Genomic DNA, 18,929 nt, shown 5'->3' with positions numbered 1-18,929 from the left:
GCTGGCAGCGGTGGGATTCGAACCCACGCCTCCGAAGAGACTGGTGCCTGAAACCAGCGCCTTAGACCGCTCGGCCACGCTACCTGTGCCCGTGTTCTTCGCTTTTGTAGAAACAGTGCACGACACAGCTTCCTGTTCTGCTGCGACTGGCTGCTCATCCATTGCACCTCAAACAACTGCCATTTTCGAATAGAGATTAACTACACAGGCAGCTGCCCGCTCTCTGGTGCGGCGGCATTACGTGTTGATAATGAATTGGTAGTGCCACCCGCAGCCTGCGGAACATGAGTGAAAAATCAAGAGGGCACCGTAATTTCAAACACTGAGTCACAATCGTCACTGCAGCGACAGCAAGGCAAAACTTTAAAAATTGCCGTGACCAGGATTCGAACCTGGGTTATTGCGGCCACAACGCAATGTCCTAACCACTAGACGATCACGGCCACGGAGGCACCGCCGACGGCAGTTCTCGCGACTGCAAGTGGCGATGAACAGCAAAGCTCGGCCCACACACCACTGTGTCTCCCCACAGCTGTGCCAGACGCGGTCTCCATTATATGTATACTGGCAAACGAACGTGTCTGCGCTGTAAGGACACTAAGCAGTGTGGTTAGCTGCATTCAACCCCCGTGGCAATGTCTTGCAGTCCTCCAACTCTGTTGACCACAGGTATGTGCCTCAATAAGAGGTGGACAGACGTCGCATCGCTCTCGCCGTCACTTGTGACCGCGAATCGTACTTAACGTAATTTTCTGCAAGCGTCAGCGGAGCGTCAGTCGAGCTAAGTCGGGCCAAGTCGCATAAGAGGAGCAACAAAATGCGCATTTCCGGTACCGGGAATCGAACCCGGGCCTCCTGGGTGAGAGCCAGGCATCCTAGCCACTAGACCACACCGGATAACGACGCAAGCGCTCCTCCAGCGAACGCAGCAAACAGTACACACGCTACTTGACGACAACGGCCAAAATTTAGCGTTTCCACTTTGTAGAACGGCATGCTCGGGACGCATTTCGTGGAGACGAACGCCAGCAATCGTGACACCAGACTGCGCCTGTGAATCCTGTCGTTGCACCACGCACTGTGCTGCTACGACAATTTAAGAAAGAGACGCTCACGGCTTGCTGCGCTGTTCCCTTCGCGGGTAATCAGTGCTCCTGCTTTCGAGACAGAAAACATTGGCAGCGGTGGGATTCGAACCCACGCCTCCGAAGAGACTGGTGCCTGAAACCAGCGCCTTAGACCGCTCGGCCACGCTACCTACGTGGCACGGCGGTCACAGGAGCTGCGTTCTACCCCACGAGAAAACATCGCAATGGCACAAAAAACGAGAAAAAGCTGGCAGCGGTGGGATTCGAACCCACGCCTCCGAAGAGACTGGTGCCTTAAACCAGCGCCTTAGACCGCTCGGCCACGCTACCTGTGCCCGTGTTCTTCGCTTTTGTAGAAACAGTGCACGACACAGCTTCCTGTTCTGCTGCGACTGGCTGCTCATCCATTGCACCTCAAACAACTGCCATTTTCGAATAGAGATTAACTACACAGGCAGCTGCCCGCTCTCTGGTGCGGCGGCATTACGTGTTGATAATGAATTGGTAGTGCCACCCGCAGCCTGCGGAACATGAGTGAAAAATCAAGAGGGCACCGTAATTTCAAACACTGAGTCACAATCGTCACTGCAGCGACAGCAAGGCAAAACTTTAAAAATTGCCGTGACCAGGATTCGAACCTGGGTTATTGCGGCCACAACGCAATGTCCTAACCACTAGACGATCACGGCCACGGAGGCACCGCCGACGGCAGTTCTCGCGACTGCAAGTGGCGATGAACAGCAAAGCTCGGCCCACACACCACTGTGTCTCCCCACAGCTGTGCCAGACGCGGTCTCCATTATATGTATACTGGCAAACGAACGTGTCTGCGCTGTAAGGACACTAAGCAGTGTGGTTAGCTGCATTCAACCCCCGTGGCAATGTCTTGCAGTCCTCCAACTCTGTTGACCACAGGTATGTGCCTCAATAAGAGGTGGACAGACGTCGCATCGCTCTCGCCGTCACTTGTGACCGCGAATCGTACTTAACGTAATTTTCTGCAAGCGTCAGCGGAGCGTCAGTCGAGCTAAGTCGGGCCAAGTCGCATAAGAGGAGCAACAAAATGCGCATTTCCGGTACCGGGAATCGAACCCGGGCCTCCTGGGTGAGAGCCAGGCATCCTAGCCACTAGACCACACCGGATAACGACGCAAGCGCTCCTCCAGCGAACGCAGCAAACAGTACACACGCTACTTGACGACAACGGCCAAAATTTAGCGTTTCCACTTTGTAGAACGGCATGCTCGGGACGCATTTCGTGGAGACGAACGCCAGCAATCGTGACACCAGACTGCGCCTGTGAATCCTGTCGTTGCACCACGCACTGTGCTGCTACGACAATTTAAGAAAGAGACGCTCACGGCTTGCTGCGCTGTTCCCTTCGCGGGTAATCAGTGCTCCTGCTTTCGAGACAGAAAACATTGGCAGCGGTGGGATTCGAACCCACGCCTCCGAAGAGACTGGTGCCTGAAACCAGCGCCTTAGACCGCTCGGCCACGCTACCTACGTGGCACGGCGGTCACAGGAGCTGCGTTCTACCCCACGAGAAAACATCGCAATGGCACAAAAAACGAGAAAAAGCTGGCAGCGGTGGGATTCGAACCCACGCCTCCGAAGAGACTGGTGCCTTAAACCAGCGCCTTAGACCGCTCGGCCACGCTACCTGTGCCCGTGTTCTTCGCTTTTGTAGAAACAGTGCACGACACAGCTTCCTGTTCTGCTGCGACTGGCTGCTCATCCATTGCACCTCAAACAACTGCCATTTTCGAATAGAGATTAACTACACAGGCAGCTGCCCGCTCTCTGGTGCGGCGGCATTACGTGTTGATAATGAATTGGTAGTGCCACCCGCAGCCTGCGGAACATGAGTGAAAAATCAAGAGGGCACCGTAATTTCAAACACTGAGTCACAATCGTCACTGCAGCGACAGCAAGGCAAAACTTTAAAAATTGCCGTGACCAGGATTCGAACCTGGGTTATTGCGGCCACAACGCAATGTCCTAACCACTAGACGATCACGGCCACGGAGGCACCGCCGACGGCAGTTCTCGCGACTGCAAGTGGCGATGAACAGCAAAGCTCGGCCCACACACCACTGTGTCTCCCCACAGCTGTGCCAGACGCGGTCTCCATTATATGTATACTGGCAAACGAACGTGTCTGCGCTGTAAGGACACTAAGCAGTGTGGTTAGCTGCATTCAACCCCCGTGGCAATGTCTTGCAGTCCTCCAACTCTGTTGACCACAGGTATGTGCCTCAATAAGAGGTGGACAGACGTCGCATCGCTCTCGCCGTCACTTGTGACCGCGAATCGTACTTAACGTAATTTTCTGCAAGCGTCAGCGGAGCGTCAGTCGAGCTAAGTCGGGCCAAGTCGCATAAGAGGAGCAACAAAATGCGCATTTCCGGTACCGGGAATCGAACCCGGGCCTCCTGGGTGAGAGCCAGGCATCCTAGCCACTAGACCACACCGGATAACGACGCAAGCGCTCCTCCAGCGAACGCAGCAAACAGTACACACGCTACTTGACGACAACGGCCAAAATTTAGCGTTTCCACTTTGTAGAACGGCATGCTCGGGACGCATTTCGTGGAGACGAACGCCAGCAATCGTGACACCAGACTGCGCCTGTGAATCCTGTCGTTGCACCACGCACTGTGCTGCTACGACAATTTAAGAAAGAGACGCTCACGGCTTGCTGCGCTGTTCCCTTCGCGGGTAATCAGTGCTCCTGCTTTCGAGACAGAAAACATTGGCAGCGGTGGGATTCGAACCCACGCCTCCGAAGAGACTGGTGCCTGAAACCAGCGCCTTAGACCGCTCGGCCACGCTACCTACGTGGCACGGCGGTCACAGGAGCTGCGTTCTACCCCACGAGAAAACATCGCAATGGCACAAAAAACGAGAAAAAGCTGGCAGCGGTGGGATTCGAACCCACGCCTCCGAAGAGACTGGTGCCTTAAACCAGCGCCTTAGACCGCTCGGCCACGCTACCTGTGCCCGTGTTCTTCGCTTTTGTAGAAACAGTGCACGACACAGCTTCCTGTTCTGCTGCGACTGGCTGCTCATCCATTGCACCTCAAACAACTGCCATTTTCGAATAGAGATTAACTACACAGGCAGCTGCCCGCTCTCTGGTGCGGCGGCATTACGTGTTGATAATGAATTGGTAGTGCCACCCGCAGCCTGCGGAACATGAGTGAAAAATCAAGAGGGCACCGTAATTTCAAACACTGAGTCACAATCGTCACTGCAGCGACAGCAAGGCAAAACTTTAAAAATTGCCGTGACCAGGATTCGAACCTGGGTTATTGCGGCCACAACGCAATGTCCTAACCACTAGACGATCACGGCCACGGAGGCACCGCCGACGGCAGTTCTCGCGACTGCAAGTGGCGATGAACAGCAAAGCTTGGCCCACACACCACTGTGTCTCCCCACAGCTGTGCCAGACGCGGTCTCCATTATATGTATACTGGCAAACGAACGTGTCTGCGCTGTAAGGACACTAAGCAGTGTGGTTAGCTGCATTCAACCCCCGTGGCAATGTCTTGCAGTCCTCCAACTCTGTTGACCACAGGTATGTGCCTCAATAAGAGGTGGACAGACGTCGCATCGCTCTCGCCGTCACTTGTGACCGCGAATCGTACTTAACGTAATTTTCTGCAAGCGTCAGCGGAGCGTCAGTCGAGCTAAGTCGGGCCAAGTCGCATAAGAGGAGCAACAAAATGCGCATTTCCGGTACCGGGAATCGAACCCGGGCCTCCTGGGTGAGAGCCAGGCATCCTAGCCACTAGACCACACCGGATAACGACGCAAGCGCTCCTCCAGCGAACGCAGCAAACAGTACACACGCTACTTGACGACAACGGCCAAAATTTAGCGTTTCCACTTTGTAGAACGGCATGCTCGGGACGCATTTCGTGGAGACGAACGCCAGCAATCGTGACACCAGACTGCGCCTGTGAATCCTGTCGTTGCACCACGCACTGTGCTGCTACGACAATTTAAGAAAGAGACGCTCACGGCTTGCTGCGCTGTTCCCTTCGCGGGTAATCAGTGCTCCTGCTTTCGAGACAGAAAACATTGGCAGCGGTGGGATTCGAACCCACGCCTCCGAAGAGACTGGTGCCTGAAACCAGCGCCTTAGACCGCTCGGCCACGCTACCTGTGCCCGTGTTCTTCGCTTTTGTAGAAACAGTGCACGACACAGCTTCCTGTTCTGCTGCGACTGGCTGCTCATCCATTGCACCTCAAACAACTGCCATTTTCGAATAGAGATTAACTACACAGGCAGCTGCCCGCTCTCTGGTGCGGCGGCATTACGTGTTGATAATGAATTGGTAGTGCCACCCGCAGCCTGCGGAACATGAGTGAAAAATCAAGAGGGCACCGTAATTTCAAACACTGAGTCACAATCGTCACTGCAGCGACAGCAAGGCAAAACTTTAAAAATTGCCGTGACCAGGATTCGAACCTGGGTTATTGCGGCCACAACGCAATGTCCTAACCACTAGACGATCACGGCCACGGAGGCACCGCCGACGGCAGTTCTCGCGACTGCAAGTGGCGATGAACAGCAAAGCTCGGCCCACACACCACTGTGTCTCCCCACAGCTGTGCCAGACGCGGTCTCCATTATATGTATACTGGCAAACGAACGTGTCTGCGCTGTAAGGACACTAAGCAGTGTGGTTAGCTGCATTCAACCCCCGTGGCAATGTCTTGCAGTCCTCCAACTCTGTTGACCACAGGTATGTGCCTCAATAAGAGGTGGACAGACGTCGCATCGCTCTCGCCGTCACTTGTGACCGCGAATCGTACTTAACGTAATTTTCTGCAAGCGTCAGCGGAGCGTCAGTCGAGCTAAGTCGGGCCAAGTCGCATAAGAGGAGCAACAAAATGCGCATTTCCGGTACCGGGAATCGAACCCGGGCCTCCTGGGTGAGAGCCAGGCATCCTAGCCACTAGACCACACCGGATAACGACGCAAGCGCTCCTCCAGCGAACGCAGCAAACAGTACACACGCTACTTGACGACAACGGCCAAAATTTAGCGTTTCCACTTTGTAGAACGGCATTCTCGGGACGCATTTCGTGGAGACGAACGCCAGCAATCGTGACACCAGACTGCGCCTGTGAATCCTGTCGTTGCACCACGCACTGTGCTGCTACGACAATTTAAGAAAGAGACGCTCACGGCTTGCTGCGCTGTTCCCTTCGCGGGTAATCAGTGCTCCTGCTTTCGAGACAGAAAACATTGGCAGCGGTGGGATTCGAACCCACGCCTCCGAAGAGACTGGTGCCTGAAACCAGCGCCTTAGACCGCTCGGCCACGCTACCTACGTGGCACGGCGGTCACAGGAGCTGCGTTCTACCCCACGAGAAAACATCGCAATGGCACAAAAAACGAGAAAAAGCTGGCAGCGGTGGGATTCGAACCCACGCCTCCGAAGAGACTGGTGCCTTAAACCAGCGCCTTAGACCGCTCGGCCACGCTACCTGTGCCCGTGTTCTTCGCTTTTGTAGAAACAGTGCACGACACAGCTTCCTGTTCTGCTGCGACTGGCTGCTCATCCATTGCACCTCAAACAACTGCCATTTTCGAATAGAGATTAACTACACAGGCAGCTGCCCGCTCTCTGGTGCGGCGGCATTACGTGTTGATAATGAATTGGTAGTGCCACCCGCAGCCTGCGGAACATGAGTGAAAAATCAAGAGGGCACCGTAATTTCAAACACTGAGTCACAATCGTCACTGCAGCGACAGCAAGGCAAAACTTTAAAAATTGCCGTGACCAGGATTCGAACCTGGGTTATTGCGGCCACAACGCAATGTCCTAACCACTAGACGATCACGGCCACGGAGGCACCGCCGACGGCAGTTCTCGCGACTGCAAGTGGCGATGAACAGCAAAGCTCGGCCCACACACCACTGTGTCTCCCCACAGCTGTGCCAGACGCGGTCTCCATTATATGTATACTGGCAAACGAACGTGTCTGCGCTGTAAGGACACTAAGCAGTGTGGTTAGCTGCATTCAACCCCCGTGGCAATGTCTTGCAGTCCTCCAACTCTGTTGACCACAGGTATGTGCCTCAATAAGAGGTGGACAGACGTCGCATCGCTCTCGCCGTCACTTGTGACCGCGAATCGTACTTAACGTAATTTTCTGCAAGCGTCAGCGGAGCGTCAGTCGAGCTAAGTCGGGCCAAGTCGCATAAGAGGAGCAACAAAATGCGCATTTCCGGTACCGGGAATCGAACCCGGGCCTCCTGGGTGAGAGCCAGGCATCCTAGCCACTAGACCACACCGGATAACGACGCAAGCGCTCCTCCAGCGAACGCAGCAAACAGTACACACGCTACTTGACGACAACGGCCAAAATTTAGCGTTTCCACTTTGTAGAACGGCATGCTCGGGACGCATTTCGTGGAGACGAACGCCAGCAATCGTGACACCAGACTGCGCCTGTGAATCCTGTCGTTGCACCACGCACTGTGCTGCTACGACAATTTAAGAAAGAGACGCTCACGGCTTGCTGCGCTGTTCCCTTCGCGGGTAATCAGTGCTCCTGCTTTCGAGACAGAAAACATTGGCAGCGGTGGGATTCGAACCCACGCCTCCGAAGAGACTGGTGCCTGAAACCAGCGCCTTAGACCGCTCGGCCACGCTACCTACGTGGCACGGCGGTCACAGGAGCTGCGTTCTACCCCACGAGAAAACATCGCAATGGCACAAAAAACGAGAAAAAGCTGGCAGCGGTGGGATTCGAACCCACGCCTCCGAAGAGACTGGTGCCTTAAACCAGCGCCTTAGACCGCTCGGCCACGCTACCTGTGCCCGTGTTCTTCGCTTTTGTAGAAACAGTGCACGACACAGCTTCCTGTTCTGCTGCGACTGGCTGCTCATCCATTGCACCTCAAACAACTGCCATTTTCGAATAGAGATTAACTACACAGGCAGCTGCCCGCTCTCTGGTGCGGCGGCATTACGTGTTGATAATGAATTGGTAGTGCCACCCGCAGCCTGCGGAACATGAGTGAAAAATCAAGAGGGCACCGTAATTTCAAACACTGAGTCACAATCGTCACTGCAGCGACAGCAAGGCAAAACTTTAAAAATTGCCGTGACCAGGATTCGAACCTGGGTTATTGCGGCCACAACGCAATGTCCTAACCACTAGACGATCACGGCCACGGAGGCACCGCCGACGGCAGTTCTCGCGACTGCAAGTGGCGATGAACAGCAAAGCTCGGCCCACACACCACTGTGTCTCCCCACAGCTGTGCCAGACGCGGTCTCCATTATATGTATACTGGCAAACGAACGTGTCTGCGCTGTAAGGACACTAAGCAGTGTGGTTAGCTGCATTCAACCCCCGTGGCAATGTCTTGCAGTCCTCCAACTCTGTTGACCACAGGTATGTGCCTCAATAAGAGGTGGACAGACGTCGCATCGCTCTCGCCGTCACTTGTGACCGCGAATCGTACTTAACGTAATTTTCTGCAAGCGTCAGCGGAGCGTCAGTCGAGCTAAGTCGGGCCAAGTCGCATAAGAGGAGCAACAAAATGCGCATTTCCGGTACCGGGAATCGAACCCGGGCCTCCTGGGTGAGAGCCAGGCATCCTAGCCACTAGACCACACCGGATAACGACGCAAGCGCTCCTCCAGCGAACGCAGCAAACAGTACACACGCTACTTGACGACAACGGCCAAAATTTAGCGTTTCCACTTTGTAGAACGGCATGCTCGGGACGCATTTCGTGGAGACGAACGCCAGCAATCGTGACACCAGACTGCGCCTGTGAATCCTGTCGTTGCACCACGCACTGTGCTGCTACGACAATTTAAGAAAGAGACGCTCACGGCTTGCTGCGCTGTTCCCTTCGCGGGTAATCAGTGCTCCTGCTTTCGAGACAGAAAACATTGGCAGCGGTGGGATTCGAACCCACGCCTCCGAAGAGACTGGTGCCTGAAACCAGCGCCTTAGACCGCTCGGCCACGCTACCTACGTGGCACGGCGGTCACAGGAGCTGCGTTCTACCCCACGAGAAAACATCGCAATGGCACAAAAAACGAGAAAAAGCTGGCAGCGGTGGGATTCGAACCCACGCCTCCGAAGAGACTGGTGCCTTAAACCAGCGCCTTAGACCGCTCGGCCACGCTACCTGTGCCCGTGTTCTTCGCTTTTGTAGAAACAGTGCACGACACAGCTTCCTGTTCTGCTGCGACTGGCTGCTCATCCATTGCACCTCAAACAACTGCCATTTTCGAATAGAGATTAACTACACAGGCAGCTGCCCGCTCTCTGGTGCGGCGGCATTACGTGTTGATAATGAATTGGTAGTGCCACCCGCAGCCTGCGGAACATGAGTGAAAAATCAAGAGGGCACCGTAATTTCAAACACTGAGTCACAATCGTCACTGCAGCGACAGCAAGGCAAAACTTTAAAAATTGCCGTGACCAGGATTCGAACCTGGGTTATTGCGGCCACAACGCAATGTCCTAACCACTAGACGATCACGGCCACGGAGGCACCGCCGACGGCAGTTCTCGCGACTGCAAGTGGCGATGAACAGCAAAGCTCGGCCCACACACCACTGTGTCTCCCCACAGCTGTGCCAGACGCGGTCTCCATTATATGTATACTGGCAAACGAACGTGTCTGCGCTGTAAGGACACTAAGCAGTGTGGTTAGCTGCATTCAACCCCCGTGGCAATGTCTTGCAGTCCTCCAACTCTGTTGACCACAGGTATGTGCCTCAATAAGAGGTGGACAGACGTCGCATCGCTCTCGCCGTCACTTGTGACCGCGAATCGTACTTAACGTAATTTTCTGCAAGCGTCAGCGGAGCGTCAGTCGAGCTAAGTCGGGCCAAGTCGCATAAGAGGAGCAACAAAATGCGCATTTCCGGTACCGGGAATCGAACCCGGGCCTCCTGGGTGAGAGCCAGGCATCCTAGCCACTAGACCACACCGGATAACGACGCAAGCGCTCCTCCAGCGAACGCAGCAAACAGTACACACGCTACTTGACGACAACGGCCAAAATTTAGCGTTTCCACTTTGTAGAACGGCATGCTCGGGACGCATTTCGTGGAGACGAACGCCAGCAATCGTGACACCAGACTGCGCCTGTGAATCCTGTCGTTGCACCACGCACTGTGCTGCTACGACAATTTAAGAAAGAGACGCTCACGGCTTGCTGCGCTGTTCCCTTCGCGGGTAATCAGTGCTCCTGCTTTCGAGACAGAAAACATTGGCAGCGGTGGGATTCGAACCCACGCCTCCGAAGAGACTGGTGCCTGAAACCAGCGCCTTAGACCGCTCGGCCACGCTACCTACGTGGCACGGCGGTCACAGGAGCTGCGTTCTACCCCACGAGAAAACATCGCAATGGCACAAAAAACGAGAAAAAGCTGGCAGCGGTGGGATTCGAACCCACGCCTCCGAAGAGACTGGTGCCTTAAACCAGCGCCTTAGACCGCTCGGCCACGCTACCTGTGCCCGTGTTCTTCGCTTTTGTAGAAACAGTGCACGACACAGCTTCCTGTTCTGCTGCGACTGGCTGCTCATCCATTGCACCTCAAACAACTGCCATTTTCGAATAGAGATTAACTACACAGGCAGCTGCCCGCTCTCTGGTGCGGCGGCATTACGTGTTGATAATGAATTGGTAGTGCCACCCGCAGCCTGCGGAACATGAGTGAAAAATCAAGAGGGCACCGTAATTTCAAACACTGAGTCACAATCGTCACTGCAGCGACAGCAAGGCAAAACTTTAAAAATTGCCGTGACCAGGATTCGAACCTGGGTTATTGCGGCCACAACGCAATGTCCTAACCACTAGACGATCACGGCCACGGAGGCACCGCCGACGGCAGTTCTCGCGACTGCAAGTGGCGATGAACAGCAAAGCTCGGCCCACACACCACTGTGTCTCCCCACAGCTGTGCCAGACGCGGTCTCCATTATATGTATACTGGCAAACGAACGTGTCTGCGCTGTAAGGACACTAAGCAGTGTGGTTAGCTGCATTCAACCCCCGTGGCAATGTCTTGCAGTCCTCCAACTCTGTTGACCACAGGTATGTGCCTCAATAAGAGGTGGACAGACGTCGCATCGCTCTCGCCGTCACTTGTGACCGCGAATCGTACTTAACGTAATTTTCTGCAAGCGTCAGCGGAGCGTCAGTCGAGCTAAGTCGGGCCAAGTCGCATAAGAGGAGCAACAAAATGCGCATTTCCGGTACCGGGAATCGAACCCGGGCCTCCTGGGTGAGAGCCAGGCATCCTAGCCACTAGACCACACCGGATAACGACGCAAGCGCTCCTCCAGCGAACGCAGCAAACAGTACACACGCTACTTGACGACAACGGCCAAAATTTAGCGTTTCCACTTTGTAGAACGGCATGCTCGGGACGCATTTCGTGGAGACGAACGCCAGCAATCGTGACACCAGACTGCGCCTGTGAATCCTGTCGTTGCACCACGCACTGTGCTGCTACGACAATTTAAGAAAGAGACGCTCACGGCTTGCTGCGCTGTTCCCTTCGCGGGTAATCAGTGCTCCTGCTTTCGAGACAGAAAACATTGGCAGCGGTGGGATTCGAACCCACGCCTCCGAAGAGACTGGTGCCTGAAACCAGCGCCTTAGACCGCTCGGCCACGCTACCTACGTGGCACGGCGGTCACAGGAGCTGCGTTCTACCCCACGAGAAAACATCGCAATGGCACAAAAAACGAGAAAAAGCTGGCAGCGGTGGGATTCGAACCCACGCCTCCGAAGAGACTGGTGCCTTAAACCAGCGCCTTAGACCGCTCGGCCACGCTACCTGTGCCCGTGTTCTTCGCTTTTGTAGAAACAGTGCACGACACAGCTTCCTGTTCTGCTGCGACTGGCTGCTCATCCATTGCACCTCAAACAACTGCCATTTTCGAATAGAGATTAACTACACAGGCAGCTGCCCGCTCTCTGGTGCGGCGGCATTACGTGTTGATAATGAATTGGTAGTGCCACCCGCAGCCTGCGGAACATGAGTGAAAAATCAAGAGGGCACCGTAATTTCAAACACTGAGTCACAATCGTCACTGCAGCGACAGCAAGGCAAAACTTTAAAAATTGCCGTGACCAGGATTCGAACCTGGGTTATTGCGGCCACAACGCAATGTCCTAACCACTAGACGATCACGGCCACGGAGGCACCGCCGACGGCAGTTCTCGCGACTGCAAGTGGCGATGAACAGCAAAGCTCGGCCCACACACCACTGTGTCTCCCCACAGCTGTGCCAGACGCGGTCTCCATTATATGTATACTGGCAAACGAACGTGTCTGCGCTGTAAGGACACTAAGCAGTGTGGTTAGCTGCATTCAACCCCCGTGGCAATGTCTTGCAGTCCTCCAACTCTGTTGACCACAGGTATGTGCCTCAATAAGAGGTGGACAGACGTCGCATCGCTCTCGCCGTCACTTGTGACCGCGAATCGTACTTAACGTAATTTTCTGCAAGCGTCAGCGGAGCGTCAGTCGAGCTAAGTCGGGCCAAGTCGCATAAGAGGAGCAACAAAATGCGCATTTCCGGTACCGGGAATCGAACCCGGGCCTCCTGGGTGAGAGCCAGGCATCCTAGCCACTAGACCACACCGGATAACGACGCAAGCGCTCCTCCAGCGAACGCAGCAAACAGTACACACGCTACTTGACGACAACGGCCAAAATTTAGCGTTTCCACTTTGTAGAACGGCATGCTCGGGACGCATTTCGTGGAGACGAACGCCAGCAATCGTGACACCAGACTGCGCCTGTGAATCCTGTCGTTGCACCACGCACTGTGCTGCTACGACAATTTAAGAAAGAGACGCTCACGGCTTGCTGCGCTGTTCCCTTCGCGGGTAATCAGTGCTCCTGCTTTCGAGACAGAAAACATTGGCAGCGGTGGGATTCGAACCCACGCCTCCGAAGAGACTGGTGCCTGAAACCAGCGCCTTAGACCGCTCGGCCACGCTACCTACGTGGCACGGCGGTCACAGGAGCTGCGTTCTACCCCACGAGAAAACATCGCAATGGCACAAAAAACGAGAAAAAGCTGGCAGCGGTGGGATTCGAACCCACGCCTCCGAAGAGACTGGTGCCTTAAACCAGCGCCTTAGACCGCTCGGCCACGCTACCTGTGCCCGTGTTCTTCGCTTTTGTAGAAACAGTGCACGACACAGCTTCCTGTTCTGCTGCGACTGGCTGCTCATCCATTGCACCTCAAACAACTGCCATTTTCGAATAGAGATTAACTACACAGGCAGCTGCCCGCTCTCTGGTGCGGCGGCATTACGTGTTGATAATGAATTGGTAGTGCCACCCGCAGCCTGCGGAACATGAGTGAAAAATCAAGAGGGCACCGTAATTTCAAACACTGAGTCACAATCGTCACTGCAGCGACAGCAAGGCAAAACTTTAAAAATTGCCGTGACCAGGATTCGAACCTGGGTTATTGCGGCCACAACGCAATGTCCTAACCACTAGACGATCACGGCCACGGAGGCACCGCCGACGGCAGTTCTCGCGACTGCAAGTGGCGATGAACAGCAAAGCTCGGCCCACACACCACTGTGTCTCCCCACAGCTGTGCCAGACGCGGTCTCCATTATATGTATACTGGCAAACGAACGTGTCTGCGCTGTAAGGACACTAAGCAGTGTGGTTAGCTGCATTCAACCCCCGTGGCAATGTCTTGCAGTCCTCCAACTCTGTTGACCACAGGTATGTGCCTCAATAAGAGGTGGACAGACGTCGCATCGCTCTCGCCGTCACTTGTGACCGCGAATCGTACTTAACGTAATTTTCTGCAAGCGTCAGCGGAGCGTCAGTCGAGCTAAGTCGGGCCAAGTCGCATAAGAGGAGCAACAAAATGCGCATTTCCGGTACCGGGAATCGAACCCGGGCCTCCTGGGTGAGAGCCAGGCATCCTAGCCACTAGACCACACCGGATAACGACGCAAGCGCTCCTCCAGCGAACGCAGCAAACAGTACACACGCTACTTGACGACAACGGCCAAAATTTAGCGTTTCCACTTTGTAGAACGGCATGCTCGGGACGCATTTCGTGGAGACGAACGCCAGCAATCGTGACACCAGACTGCGCCTGTGAATCCTGTCGTTGCACCACGCACTGTGCTGCTACGACAATTTAAGAAAGAGACGCTCACGGCTTGCTGCGCTGTTCCCTTCGCGGGTAATCAGTGCTCCTGCTTTCGAGACAGAAAACATTGGCAGCGGTGGGATTCGAACCCACGCCTCCGAAGAGACTGGTGCCTGAAACCAGCGCCTTAGACCGCTCGGCCACGCTACCTACGTGGCACGGCGGTCACAGGAGCTGCGTTCTACCCCACGAGAAAACATCGCAATGGCACAAAAAACGAGAAAAAGCTGGCAGCGGTGGGATTCGAACCCACGCCTCCGAAGAGACTGGTGCCTTAAACCAGCGCCTTAGACCGCTCGGCCACGCTACCTGTGCCCGTGTTCTTCGCTTTTGTAGAAACAGTGCACGACACAGCTTCCTGTTCTGCTGCGACTGGCTGCTCATCCATTGCACCTCAAACAACTGCCATTTTCGAATAGAGATTAACTACACAGGCAGCTGCCCGCTCTCTGGTGCGGCGGCATTACGTGTTGATAATGAATTGGTAGTGCCACCCGCAGCCTGCGGAACATGAGTGAAAAATCAAGAGGGCACCGTAATTTCAAACACTGAGTCACAATCGTCACTGCAGCGACAGCAAGGCAAAACTTTAAAAATTGCCGTGACCAGGATTCGAACCTGGGTTATTGCGGCCACAACGCAATGTCCTAACCACTAGACGATCACGGCCACGGAGGCACCGCCGACGGCAGTTCTCGCGACTGCAAGTGGCGATGAACAGCAAAGCTCGGCCCACACACCACTGTGTCTCCCCACAGCTGTGCCAGACGCGGTCTCCATTATATGTATACTGGCAAACGAACGTGTCTGCGCTGTAAGGACACTAAGCAGTGTGGTTAGCTGCATTCAACCCCCGTGGCAATGTCTTGCAGTCCTCCAACTCTGTTGACCACAGGTATGTGCCTCAATAAGAGGTGGACAGACGTCGCATCGCTCTCGCCGTCACTTGTGACCGCGAATCGTACTTAACGTAATTTTCTGCAAGCGTCAGCGGAGCGTCAGTCGAGCTAAGTCGGGCCAAGTCGCATAAGAGGAGCAACAAAATGCGCATTTCCGGTACCGGGAATCGAACCCGGGCCTCCTGGGTGAGAGCCAGGCATCCTAGCCACTAGACCACACCGGATAACGACGCAAGCGCTCCTCCAGCGAACGCAGCAAACAGTACACACGCTACTTGACGACAACGGCCAAAATTTAGCGTTTCCACTTTGTAGAACGGCATGCTCGGGACGCATTTCGTGGAGACGAACGCCAGCAATCGTGACACCAGACTGCGCCTGTGAATCCTGTCGTTGCACCACGCACTGTGCTGCTACGACAATTTAAGAAAGAGACGCTCACGGCTTGCTGCGCTGTTCCCTTCGCGGGTAATCAGTGCTCCTGCTTTCGAGACAGAAAACATTGGCAGCGGTGGGATTCGAACCCACGCCTCCGAAGAGACTGGTGCCTGAAACCAGCGCCTTAGACCGCTCGGCCACGCTACCTGTGCCCGTGTACTTCGCTTTTGTAGAAACAGTGCACGACACAGCTTCCTGTTCTGCTGCGACTGGCTGCTCATCCATTGCACCTCAAACAACTGCCATTTTCGAATAGAGATTAACTACACAGGCAGCTGCCCGCTCTCTGGTGCGGCGGCATTACGTGTTGATAATGAATTGGTAGTGCCACCCGCAGCCTGCGGAACATGAGTGAAAAATCAAGAGGGCACCGTAATTTCAAACACTGAGTCACAATCGTCACTGCAGCGACAGCAAGGCAAAACTTTAAAAATTGCCGTGACCAGGATTCGAACCTGGGTTATTGCGGCCACAACGCAATGTCCTAACCACTAGACGATCACGGCCACGGAGGCACCGCCGACGGCAGTTCTCGCGACTGCAAGTGGCGATGAACAGCAAAGCTCGGCCCACACACCACTGTGTCTCCCCACAGCTGTGCCAGACGCGGTCTCCATTATATGTATACTGGCAAACGAACGTGTCTGCGCTGTAAGGACACTAAGCAATGTGGTTAGCTGCATTCAACCCCCGTGGCAATGTCTTGCAGTCCTCCAACTCTGTTGACCACAGGTATGTGCCTCAATAAGAGGTGGACAGACGTCGCATCGCTCTCGCCGTCACTTGTGACCGCGAATCGTACTTAACGTAATTTTCTGCAAGCGTCAGCGGAGCGTCAGTCGAGCTAAGTCGGGCCAAGTCGCATAAGAGGAGCAACAAAATGCGCATTTCCGGTACCGGGAATCGAACCCGGGCCTCCTGGGTGAGAGCCAGGCATCCTAGCCACTAGACCACACCGGATAACGACGCAAGCGCTCCTCCAGCGAACGCAGCAAACAGTACACACGCTACTTGACGACAACGGCCAAAATTTAGCGTTTCCACTTTGTAGAACGGCATGCTCGGGACGCATTTCGTGGAGACGAACGCCAGCAATCGTGACACCAGACTGCGCCTGTGAATCCTGTCGTTGCACCACGCACTGTGCTGCTACGACAATTTAAGAAAGAGACGCTCACGGCTTGCTGCGCTGTTCCCTTCGCGGGTAATCAGTGCTCCTGCTTTCGAGACAGAAAACATTGGCAGCGGTGGGATTCGAACCCACGCCTCCGAAGAGACTGGTGCCTGAAACCAGCGCCTTAGACCGCTCGGCCACGCTACCTACGTGGCACGGCGGTCACAGGAGCTGCGTTCTACCCCACGAGAAAACATCGCAATGGCACAAAAAACGAGAAAAAGCTGGCAGCGGTGGGATTCGAACCCACGCCTCCGAAGAGACTGGTGCCTTAAACCAGCGCCTTAGACCGCTCGGCCACGCTACCTGTGCCCGTGTTCTTCGCTTTTGTAGAAACAGTGCACGACACAGCTTCCTGTTCTGCTGCGACTGGCTGCTCATCCATTGCACCTCAAACAACTGCCATTTTCGAATAGAGATTAACTACACAGGCAGCTGCCCGCTCTCTGGTGCGGCGGCATTACGTGTTGATAATGAATTGGTAGTGCCACCCGCAGCCTGCGGAACATGAGTGAAAAATCAAGAGGGCACCGTAATTTCAAACACTGAGTCACAATCGTCACTGCAGCGACAGCAAGGCAAAACTTTAAAAATTGCCGTGACCAGGATTCGAACCTGGGTTATTGCGGCCACAACGCAATGTCCTAACCACTAGACGATCACGGCCACGGAGGCACCGCCGACGGCAGTTCTCGCGACTGCAAGTGGCGATGAACAGCAAAGCTCGGCCCACACACCACTGTGTCTCCCCACAGCTGTGCCAGACGCGGTCTCCATTATATGTATACTGGCAAACGAACGTGTCTGCGCTGTAAGGACACTAAGCAGTGTGGTTAGCTGCATTCAACCCCCGTGGCAATGTCTTGCAGTCCTCCAACTCTGTTGACCACAGGTATGTGCCTCAATAAGAGGTGGACAGACGTCGCATCGCTCTCGCCGTCACTTGTGACCGCGAATCGTACTTAACGTAATTTTCTGCAAGCGTCAGCGGAGCGTCAGTCGAGCTAAAAGCTAAGTCGGGCCAAGTCGCATAAGAGGAGCAACAAAATGCGCATTTCCGGTACCGGGAATCGAACCCGGGCCTCCTGGGTGAGAGCCAGGCATCCTAGCCACTAGACCACACCGGATAACGACGCAAGCGCTCCTCCAGCGAACGCAGCAAACAGTACACACGCTACTTGACGACAACGGCCAAAATTTAGCGTTTCCACTTTGTAGAACGGCATGCTCGGGACGCATTTCGTGGAGACGAACGCCAGCAATCGTGACACCAGACTGCGCCTGTGAATCCTGTCGTTGCACCACGCACTGTGCTGCTACGACAATTTAAGAAAGAGACGCTCACGGCTTGCTGCGCTGTTCCCTTCGCGGGTAATCAGTGCTCCTGCTTTCGAGACAGAAAACATTGGCAGCGGTGGGATTCGAACCCACGCCTCCGAAGAGACTGGTGCCTGAAACCAGCGCCTTAGACCGCTCGGCCACGCTACCTGTGCCCGTGTTCTTCGCTTTTGTAGAAACAGTGCACGACACAGCTTCCTGTTCTGCTGCGACTGGCTGCTCATCCATTGCACCTCAAACAACTGCCATTTTCGAATAGAGATTAACTACACAGGCAGCTGCCCGCTCTCTGGTGCGGCGGCATTACGTGTTGATAATGAATTGGTAGTGCCACCCGCAGCCTGCGGAACATGAGTGAAAAATCAAGAGGGCACCGTAATTTCAAACACTGAGTCACAATCGTCACTGCAGCGACAGCAAGGCAAAACTTTAAAAATTGCCGTGACCAGGATTCGAACCTGGGTTATTGCGGCCACAACGCAATGTCCTAACCACTAGACGATCACGGCCACGGAGGCACCGCCGACGGCAGTTCTCGCGACTGCAAGTGGCGATGAACAGCAAAGCTCGGCCCACACACCACTGTGTCTCCCCACAGCTGTGCCAGACGCGGTCTCCATTATATGTATACTGGCAAACGAACGTGTCTGCGCTGTAAGGACACTAAGCAGTGTGGTTAGCTGCATTCAACCCCCGTGGCAATGTCTTGCAGTCCTCCAACTCTGTTGACCACAGGTATGTGCCTCAATAAGAGGTGGACAGACGTCGCATCGCTCTCGCCGTCACTTGTGA

At 54.7% G+C, this 18,929-nt stretch overlaps 55 non-coding genes across 55 annotated transcripts; all 55 read right to left on the bottom strand.

Moving 5' to 3' along the window:
- Positions 1 to 2: 2 nt before the first annotated feature.
- On the bottom strand, positions 3 to 84 carry Trnal-cag (transfer RNA leucine (anticodon CAG)). The gene has a single exon. It is a non-coding gene; the product is annotated as a tRNA-Leu (tRNA).
- Positions 85 to 371: 287 nt separating this feature from the next.
- Positions 372 to 443, bottom strand: Trnah-gug (transfer RNA histidin (anticodon GUG)). The gene has a single exon. It is a non-coding gene; the product is annotated as a tRNA-His (tRNA).
- A 382-nt stretch (positions 444 to 825) lies between these two features.
- Positions 826 to 897, bottom strand: Trnae-cuc (transfer RNA glutamic acid (anticodon CUC)). The gene has a single exon. It is a non-coding gene; the product is annotated as a tRNA-Glu (tRNA).
- A 279-nt stretch (positions 898 to 1,176) lies between these two features.
- Trnal-cag (transfer RNA leucine (anticodon CAG)) lies at positions 1,177 to 1,258 on the bottom strand. The gene has a single exon. It is a non-coding gene; the product is annotated as a tRNA-Leu (tRNA).
- Positions 1,259 to 1,336: 78 nt separating this feature from the next.
- On the bottom strand, positions 1,337 to 1,418 carry Trnal-aag (transfer RNA leucine (anticodon AAG)). Its single transcript has one exon. It is a non-coding gene; the product is annotated as a tRNA-Leu (tRNA).
- Positions 1,419 to 1,705: 287 nt separating this feature from the next.
- On the bottom strand, positions 1,706 to 1,777 carry Trnah-gug (transfer RNA histidin (anticodon GUG)). The gene has a single exon. It is a non-coding gene; the product is annotated as a tRNA-His (tRNA).
- Positions 1,778 to 2,159: 382 nt separating this feature from the next.
- Trnae-cuc (transfer RNA glutamic acid (anticodon CUC)) lies at positions 2,160 to 2,231 on the bottom strand. The gene has a single exon. It is a non-coding gene; the product is annotated as a tRNA-Glu (tRNA).
- A 279-nt stretch (positions 2,232 to 2,510) lies between these two features.
- Positions 2,511 to 2,592, bottom strand: Trnal-cag (transfer RNA leucine (anticodon CAG)). The gene has a single exon. It is a non-coding gene; the product is annotated as a tRNA-Leu (tRNA).
- A 78-nt stretch (positions 2,593 to 2,670) lies between these two features.
- Trnal-aag (transfer RNA leucine (anticodon AAG)) lies at positions 2,671 to 2,752 on the bottom strand. The gene has a single exon. It is a non-coding gene; the product is annotated as a tRNA-Leu (tRNA).
- A 287-nt stretch (positions 2,753 to 3,039) lies between these two features.
- On the bottom strand, positions 3,040 to 3,111 carry Trnah-gug (transfer RNA histidin (anticodon GUG)). The gene has a single exon. It is a non-coding gene; the product is annotated as a tRNA-His (tRNA).
- Positions 3,112 to 3,493: 382 nt separating this feature from the next.
- On the bottom strand, positions 3,494 to 3,565 carry Trnae-cuc (transfer RNA glutamic acid (anticodon CUC)). The gene has a single exon. It is a non-coding gene; the product is annotated as a tRNA-Glu (tRNA).
- Positions 3,566 to 3,844: 279 nt separating this feature from the next.
- Positions 3,845 to 3,926, bottom strand: Trnal-cag (transfer RNA leucine (anticodon CAG)). Its single transcript has one exon. It is a non-coding gene; the product is annotated as a tRNA-Leu (tRNA).
- A 78-nt stretch (positions 3,927 to 4,004) lies between these two features.
- On the bottom strand, positions 4,005 to 4,086 carry Trnal-aag (transfer RNA leucine (anticodon AAG)). The gene has a single exon. It is a non-coding gene; the product is annotated as a tRNA-Leu (tRNA).
- Positions 4,087 to 4,373: 287 nt separating this feature from the next.
- Trnah-gug (transfer RNA histidin (anticodon GUG)) lies at positions 4,374 to 4,445 on the bottom strand. Its single transcript has one exon. It is a non-coding gene; the product is annotated as a tRNA-His (tRNA).
- A 382-nt stretch (positions 4,446 to 4,827) lies between these two features.
- Trnae-cuc (transfer RNA glutamic acid (anticodon CUC)) lies at positions 4,828 to 4,899 on the bottom strand. Its single transcript has one exon. It is a non-coding gene; the product is annotated as a tRNA-Glu (tRNA).
- Positions 4,900 to 5,178: 279 nt separating this feature from the next.
- Trnal-cag (transfer RNA leucine (anticodon CAG)) lies at positions 5,179 to 5,260 on the bottom strand. Its single transcript has one exon. It is a non-coding gene; the product is annotated as a tRNA-Leu (tRNA).
- Positions 5,261 to 5,547: 287 nt separating this feature from the next.
- Positions 5,548 to 5,619, bottom strand: Trnah-gug (transfer RNA histidin (anticodon GUG)). The gene has a single exon. It is a non-coding gene; the product is annotated as a tRNA-His (tRNA).
- Positions 5,620 to 6,001: 382 nt separating this feature from the next.
- Positions 6,002 to 6,073, bottom strand: Trnae-cuc (transfer RNA glutamic acid (anticodon CUC)). Its single transcript has one exon. It is a non-coding gene; the product is annotated as a tRNA-Glu (tRNA).
- Positions 6,074 to 6,352: 279 nt separating this feature from the next.
- Trnal-cag (transfer RNA leucine (anticodon CAG)) lies at positions 6,353 to 6,434 on the bottom strand. Its single transcript has one exon. It is a non-coding gene; the product is annotated as a tRNA-Leu (tRNA).
- Positions 6,435 to 6,512: 78 nt separating this feature from the next.
- Trnal-aag (transfer RNA leucine (anticodon AAG)) lies at positions 6,513 to 6,594 on the bottom strand. The gene has a single exon. It is a non-coding gene; the product is annotated as a tRNA-Leu (tRNA).
- Positions 6,595 to 6,881: 287 nt separating this feature from the next.
- On the bottom strand, positions 6,882 to 6,953 carry Trnah-gug (transfer RNA histidin (anticodon GUG)). Its single transcript has one exon. It is a non-coding gene; the product is annotated as a tRNA-His (tRNA).
- Positions 6,954 to 7,335: 382 nt separating this feature from the next.
- Positions 7,336 to 7,407, bottom strand: Trnae-cuc (transfer RNA glutamic acid (anticodon CUC)). The gene has a single exon. It is a non-coding gene; the product is annotated as a tRNA-Glu (tRNA).
- Positions 7,408 to 7,686: 279 nt separating this feature from the next.
- Positions 7,687 to 7,768, bottom strand: Trnal-cag (transfer RNA leucine (anticodon CAG)). The gene has a single exon. It is a non-coding gene; the product is annotated as a tRNA-Leu (tRNA).
- Positions 7,769 to 7,846: 78 nt separating this feature from the next.
- On the bottom strand, positions 7,847 to 7,928 carry Trnal-aag (transfer RNA leucine (anticodon AAG)). The gene has a single exon. It is a non-coding gene; the product is annotated as a tRNA-Leu (tRNA).
- Positions 7,929 to 8,215: 287 nt separating this feature from the next.
- Trnah-gug (transfer RNA histidin (anticodon GUG)) lies at positions 8,216 to 8,287 on the bottom strand. The gene has a single exon. It is a non-coding gene; the product is annotated as a tRNA-His (tRNA).
- A 382-nt stretch (positions 8,288 to 8,669) lies between these two features.
- On the bottom strand, positions 8,670 to 8,741 carry Trnae-cuc (transfer RNA glutamic acid (anticodon CUC)). Its single transcript has one exon. It is a non-coding gene; the product is annotated as a tRNA-Glu (tRNA).
- A 279-nt stretch (positions 8,742 to 9,020) lies between these two features.
- On the bottom strand, positions 9,021 to 9,102 carry Trnal-cag (transfer RNA leucine (anticodon CAG)). The gene has a single exon. It is a non-coding gene; the product is annotated as a tRNA-Leu (tRNA).
- Positions 9,103 to 9,180: 78 nt separating this feature from the next.
- On the bottom strand, positions 9,181 to 9,262 carry Trnal-aag (transfer RNA leucine (anticodon AAG)). The gene has a single exon. It is a non-coding gene; the product is annotated as a tRNA-Leu (tRNA).
- Positions 9,263 to 9,549: 287 nt separating this feature from the next.
- On the bottom strand, positions 9,550 to 9,621 carry Trnah-gug (transfer RNA histidin (anticodon GUG)). Its single transcript has one exon. It is a non-coding gene; the product is annotated as a tRNA-His (tRNA).
- A 382-nt stretch (positions 9,622 to 10,003) lies between these two features.
- On the bottom strand, positions 10,004 to 10,075 carry Trnae-cuc (transfer RNA glutamic acid (anticodon CUC)). The gene has a single exon. It is a non-coding gene; the product is annotated as a tRNA-Glu (tRNA).
- Positions 10,076 to 10,354: 279 nt separating this feature from the next.
- Trnal-cag (transfer RNA leucine (anticodon CAG)) lies at positions 10,355 to 10,436 on the bottom strand. The gene has a single exon. It is a non-coding gene; the product is annotated as a tRNA-Leu (tRNA).
- A 78-nt stretch (positions 10,437 to 10,514) lies between these two features.
- Positions 10,515 to 10,596, bottom strand: Trnal-aag (transfer RNA leucine (anticodon AAG)). The gene has a single exon. It is a non-coding gene; the product is annotated as a tRNA-Leu (tRNA).
- A 287-nt stretch (positions 10,597 to 10,883) lies between these two features.
- Trnah-gug (transfer RNA histidin (anticodon GUG)) lies at positions 10,884 to 10,955 on the bottom strand. The gene has a single exon. It is a non-coding gene; the product is annotated as a tRNA-His (tRNA).
- A 382-nt stretch (positions 10,956 to 11,337) lies between these two features.
- Trnae-cuc (transfer RNA glutamic acid (anticodon CUC)) lies at positions 11,338 to 11,409 on the bottom strand. Its single transcript has one exon. It is a non-coding gene; the product is annotated as a tRNA-Glu (tRNA).
- A 279-nt stretch (positions 11,410 to 11,688) lies between these two features.
- Trnal-cag (transfer RNA leucine (anticodon CAG)) lies at positions 11,689 to 11,770 on the bottom strand. Its single transcript has one exon. It is a non-coding gene; the product is annotated as a tRNA-Leu (tRNA).
- Positions 11,771 to 11,848: 78 nt separating this feature from the next.
- Positions 11,849 to 11,930, bottom strand: Trnal-aag (transfer RNA leucine (anticodon AAG)). The gene has a single exon. It is a non-coding gene; the product is annotated as a tRNA-Leu (tRNA).
- Positions 11,931 to 12,217: 287 nt separating this feature from the next.
- On the bottom strand, positions 12,218 to 12,289 carry Trnah-gug (transfer RNA histidin (anticodon GUG)). Its single transcript has one exon. It is a non-coding gene; the product is annotated as a tRNA-His (tRNA).
- Positions 12,290 to 12,671: 382 nt separating this feature from the next.
- Trnae-cuc (transfer RNA glutamic acid (anticodon CUC)) lies at positions 12,672 to 12,743 on the bottom strand. The gene has a single exon. It is a non-coding gene; the product is annotated as a tRNA-Glu (tRNA).
- Positions 12,744 to 13,022: 279 nt separating this feature from the next.
- On the bottom strand, positions 13,023 to 13,104 carry Trnal-cag (transfer RNA leucine (anticodon CAG)). The gene has a single exon. It is a non-coding gene; the product is annotated as a tRNA-Leu (tRNA).
- A 78-nt stretch (positions 13,105 to 13,182) lies between these two features.
- Trnal-aag (transfer RNA leucine (anticodon AAG)) lies at positions 13,183 to 13,264 on the bottom strand. Its single transcript has one exon. It is a non-coding gene; the product is annotated as a tRNA-Leu (tRNA).
- Positions 13,265 to 13,551: 287 nt separating this feature from the next.
- On the bottom strand, positions 13,552 to 13,623 carry Trnah-gug (transfer RNA histidin (anticodon GUG)). The gene has a single exon. It is a non-coding gene; the product is annotated as a tRNA-His (tRNA).
- Positions 13,624 to 14,005: 382 nt separating this feature from the next.
- Trnae-cuc (transfer RNA glutamic acid (anticodon CUC)) lies at positions 14,006 to 14,077 on the bottom strand. Its single transcript has one exon. It is a non-coding gene; the product is annotated as a tRNA-Glu (tRNA).
- A 279-nt stretch (positions 14,078 to 14,356) lies between these two features.
- Positions 14,357 to 14,438, bottom strand: Trnal-cag (transfer RNA leucine (anticodon CAG)). The gene has a single exon. It is a non-coding gene; the product is annotated as a tRNA-Leu (tRNA).
- Positions 14,439 to 14,516: 78 nt separating this feature from the next.
- On the bottom strand, positions 14,517 to 14,598 carry Trnal-aag (transfer RNA leucine (anticodon AAG)). The gene has a single exon. It is a non-coding gene; the product is annotated as a tRNA-Leu (tRNA).
- A 287-nt stretch (positions 14,599 to 14,885) lies between these two features.
- Positions 14,886 to 14,957, bottom strand: Trnah-gug (transfer RNA histidin (anticodon GUG)). The gene has a single exon. It is a non-coding gene; the product is annotated as a tRNA-His (tRNA).
- Positions 14,958 to 15,339: 382 nt separating this feature from the next.
- On the bottom strand, positions 15,340 to 15,411 carry Trnae-cuc (transfer RNA glutamic acid (anticodon CUC)). Its single transcript has one exon. It is a non-coding gene; the product is annotated as a tRNA-Glu (tRNA).
- A 279-nt stretch (positions 15,412 to 15,690) lies between these two features.
- On the bottom strand, positions 15,691 to 15,772 carry Trnal-cag (transfer RNA leucine (anticodon CAG)). The gene has a single exon. It is a non-coding gene; the product is annotated as a tRNA-Leu (tRNA).
- Positions 15,773 to 16,059: 287 nt separating this feature from the next.
- Positions 16,060 to 16,131, bottom strand: Trnah-gug (transfer RNA histidin (anticodon GUG)). The gene has a single exon. It is a non-coding gene; the product is annotated as a tRNA-His (tRNA).
- Positions 16,132 to 16,513: 382 nt separating this feature from the next.
- On the bottom strand, positions 16,514 to 16,585 carry Trnae-cuc (transfer RNA glutamic acid (anticodon CUC)). Its single transcript has one exon. It is a non-coding gene; the product is annotated as a tRNA-Glu (tRNA).
- Positions 16,586 to 16,864: 279 nt separating this feature from the next.
- Trnal-cag (transfer RNA leucine (anticodon CAG)) lies at positions 16,865 to 16,946 on the bottom strand. The gene has a single exon. It is a non-coding gene; the product is annotated as a tRNA-Leu (tRNA).
- Positions 16,947 to 17,024: 78 nt separating this feature from the next.
- On the bottom strand, positions 17,025 to 17,106 carry Trnal-aag (transfer RNA leucine (anticodon AAG)). The gene has a single exon. It is a non-coding gene; the product is annotated as a tRNA-Leu (tRNA).
- Positions 17,107 to 17,393: 287 nt separating this feature from the next.
- Positions 17,394 to 17,465, bottom strand: Trnah-gug (transfer RNA histidin (anticodon GUG)). The gene has a single exon. It is a non-coding gene; the product is annotated as a tRNA-His (tRNA).
- A 389-nt stretch (positions 17,466 to 17,854) lies between these two features.
- Trnae-cuc (transfer RNA glutamic acid (anticodon CUC)) lies at positions 17,855 to 17,926 on the bottom strand. The gene has a single exon. It is a non-coding gene; the product is annotated as a tRNA-Glu (tRNA).
- A 279-nt stretch (positions 17,927 to 18,205) lies between these two features.
- Positions 18,206 to 18,287, bottom strand: Trnal-cag (transfer RNA leucine (anticodon CAG)). The gene has a single exon. It is a non-coding gene; the product is annotated as a tRNA-Leu (tRNA).
- A 287-nt stretch (positions 18,288 to 18,574) lies between these two features.
- Trnah-gug (transfer RNA histidin (anticodon GUG)) lies at positions 18,575 to 18,646 on the bottom strand. The gene has a single exon. It is a non-coding gene; the product is annotated as a tRNA-His (tRNA).
- Positions 18,647 to 18,929: the final 283 nt, after the last annotated feature.

The sequence above is a fragment of the Schistocerca nitens genome, unplaced genomic scaffold, assembly GCF_023898315.1.
Source record: "Schistocerca nitens isolate TAMUIC-IGC-003100 unplaced genomic scaffold, iqSchNite1.1 HiC_scaffold_306, whole genome shotgun sequence".
In the NCBI taxonomy this organism is placed as follows: Eukaryota; Metazoa; Arthropoda; class Insecta; order Orthoptera; family Acrididae; genus Schistocerca; species Schistocerca nitens.
This window is presented reverse-complemented; position numbering and strand designations above follow the sequence as displayed.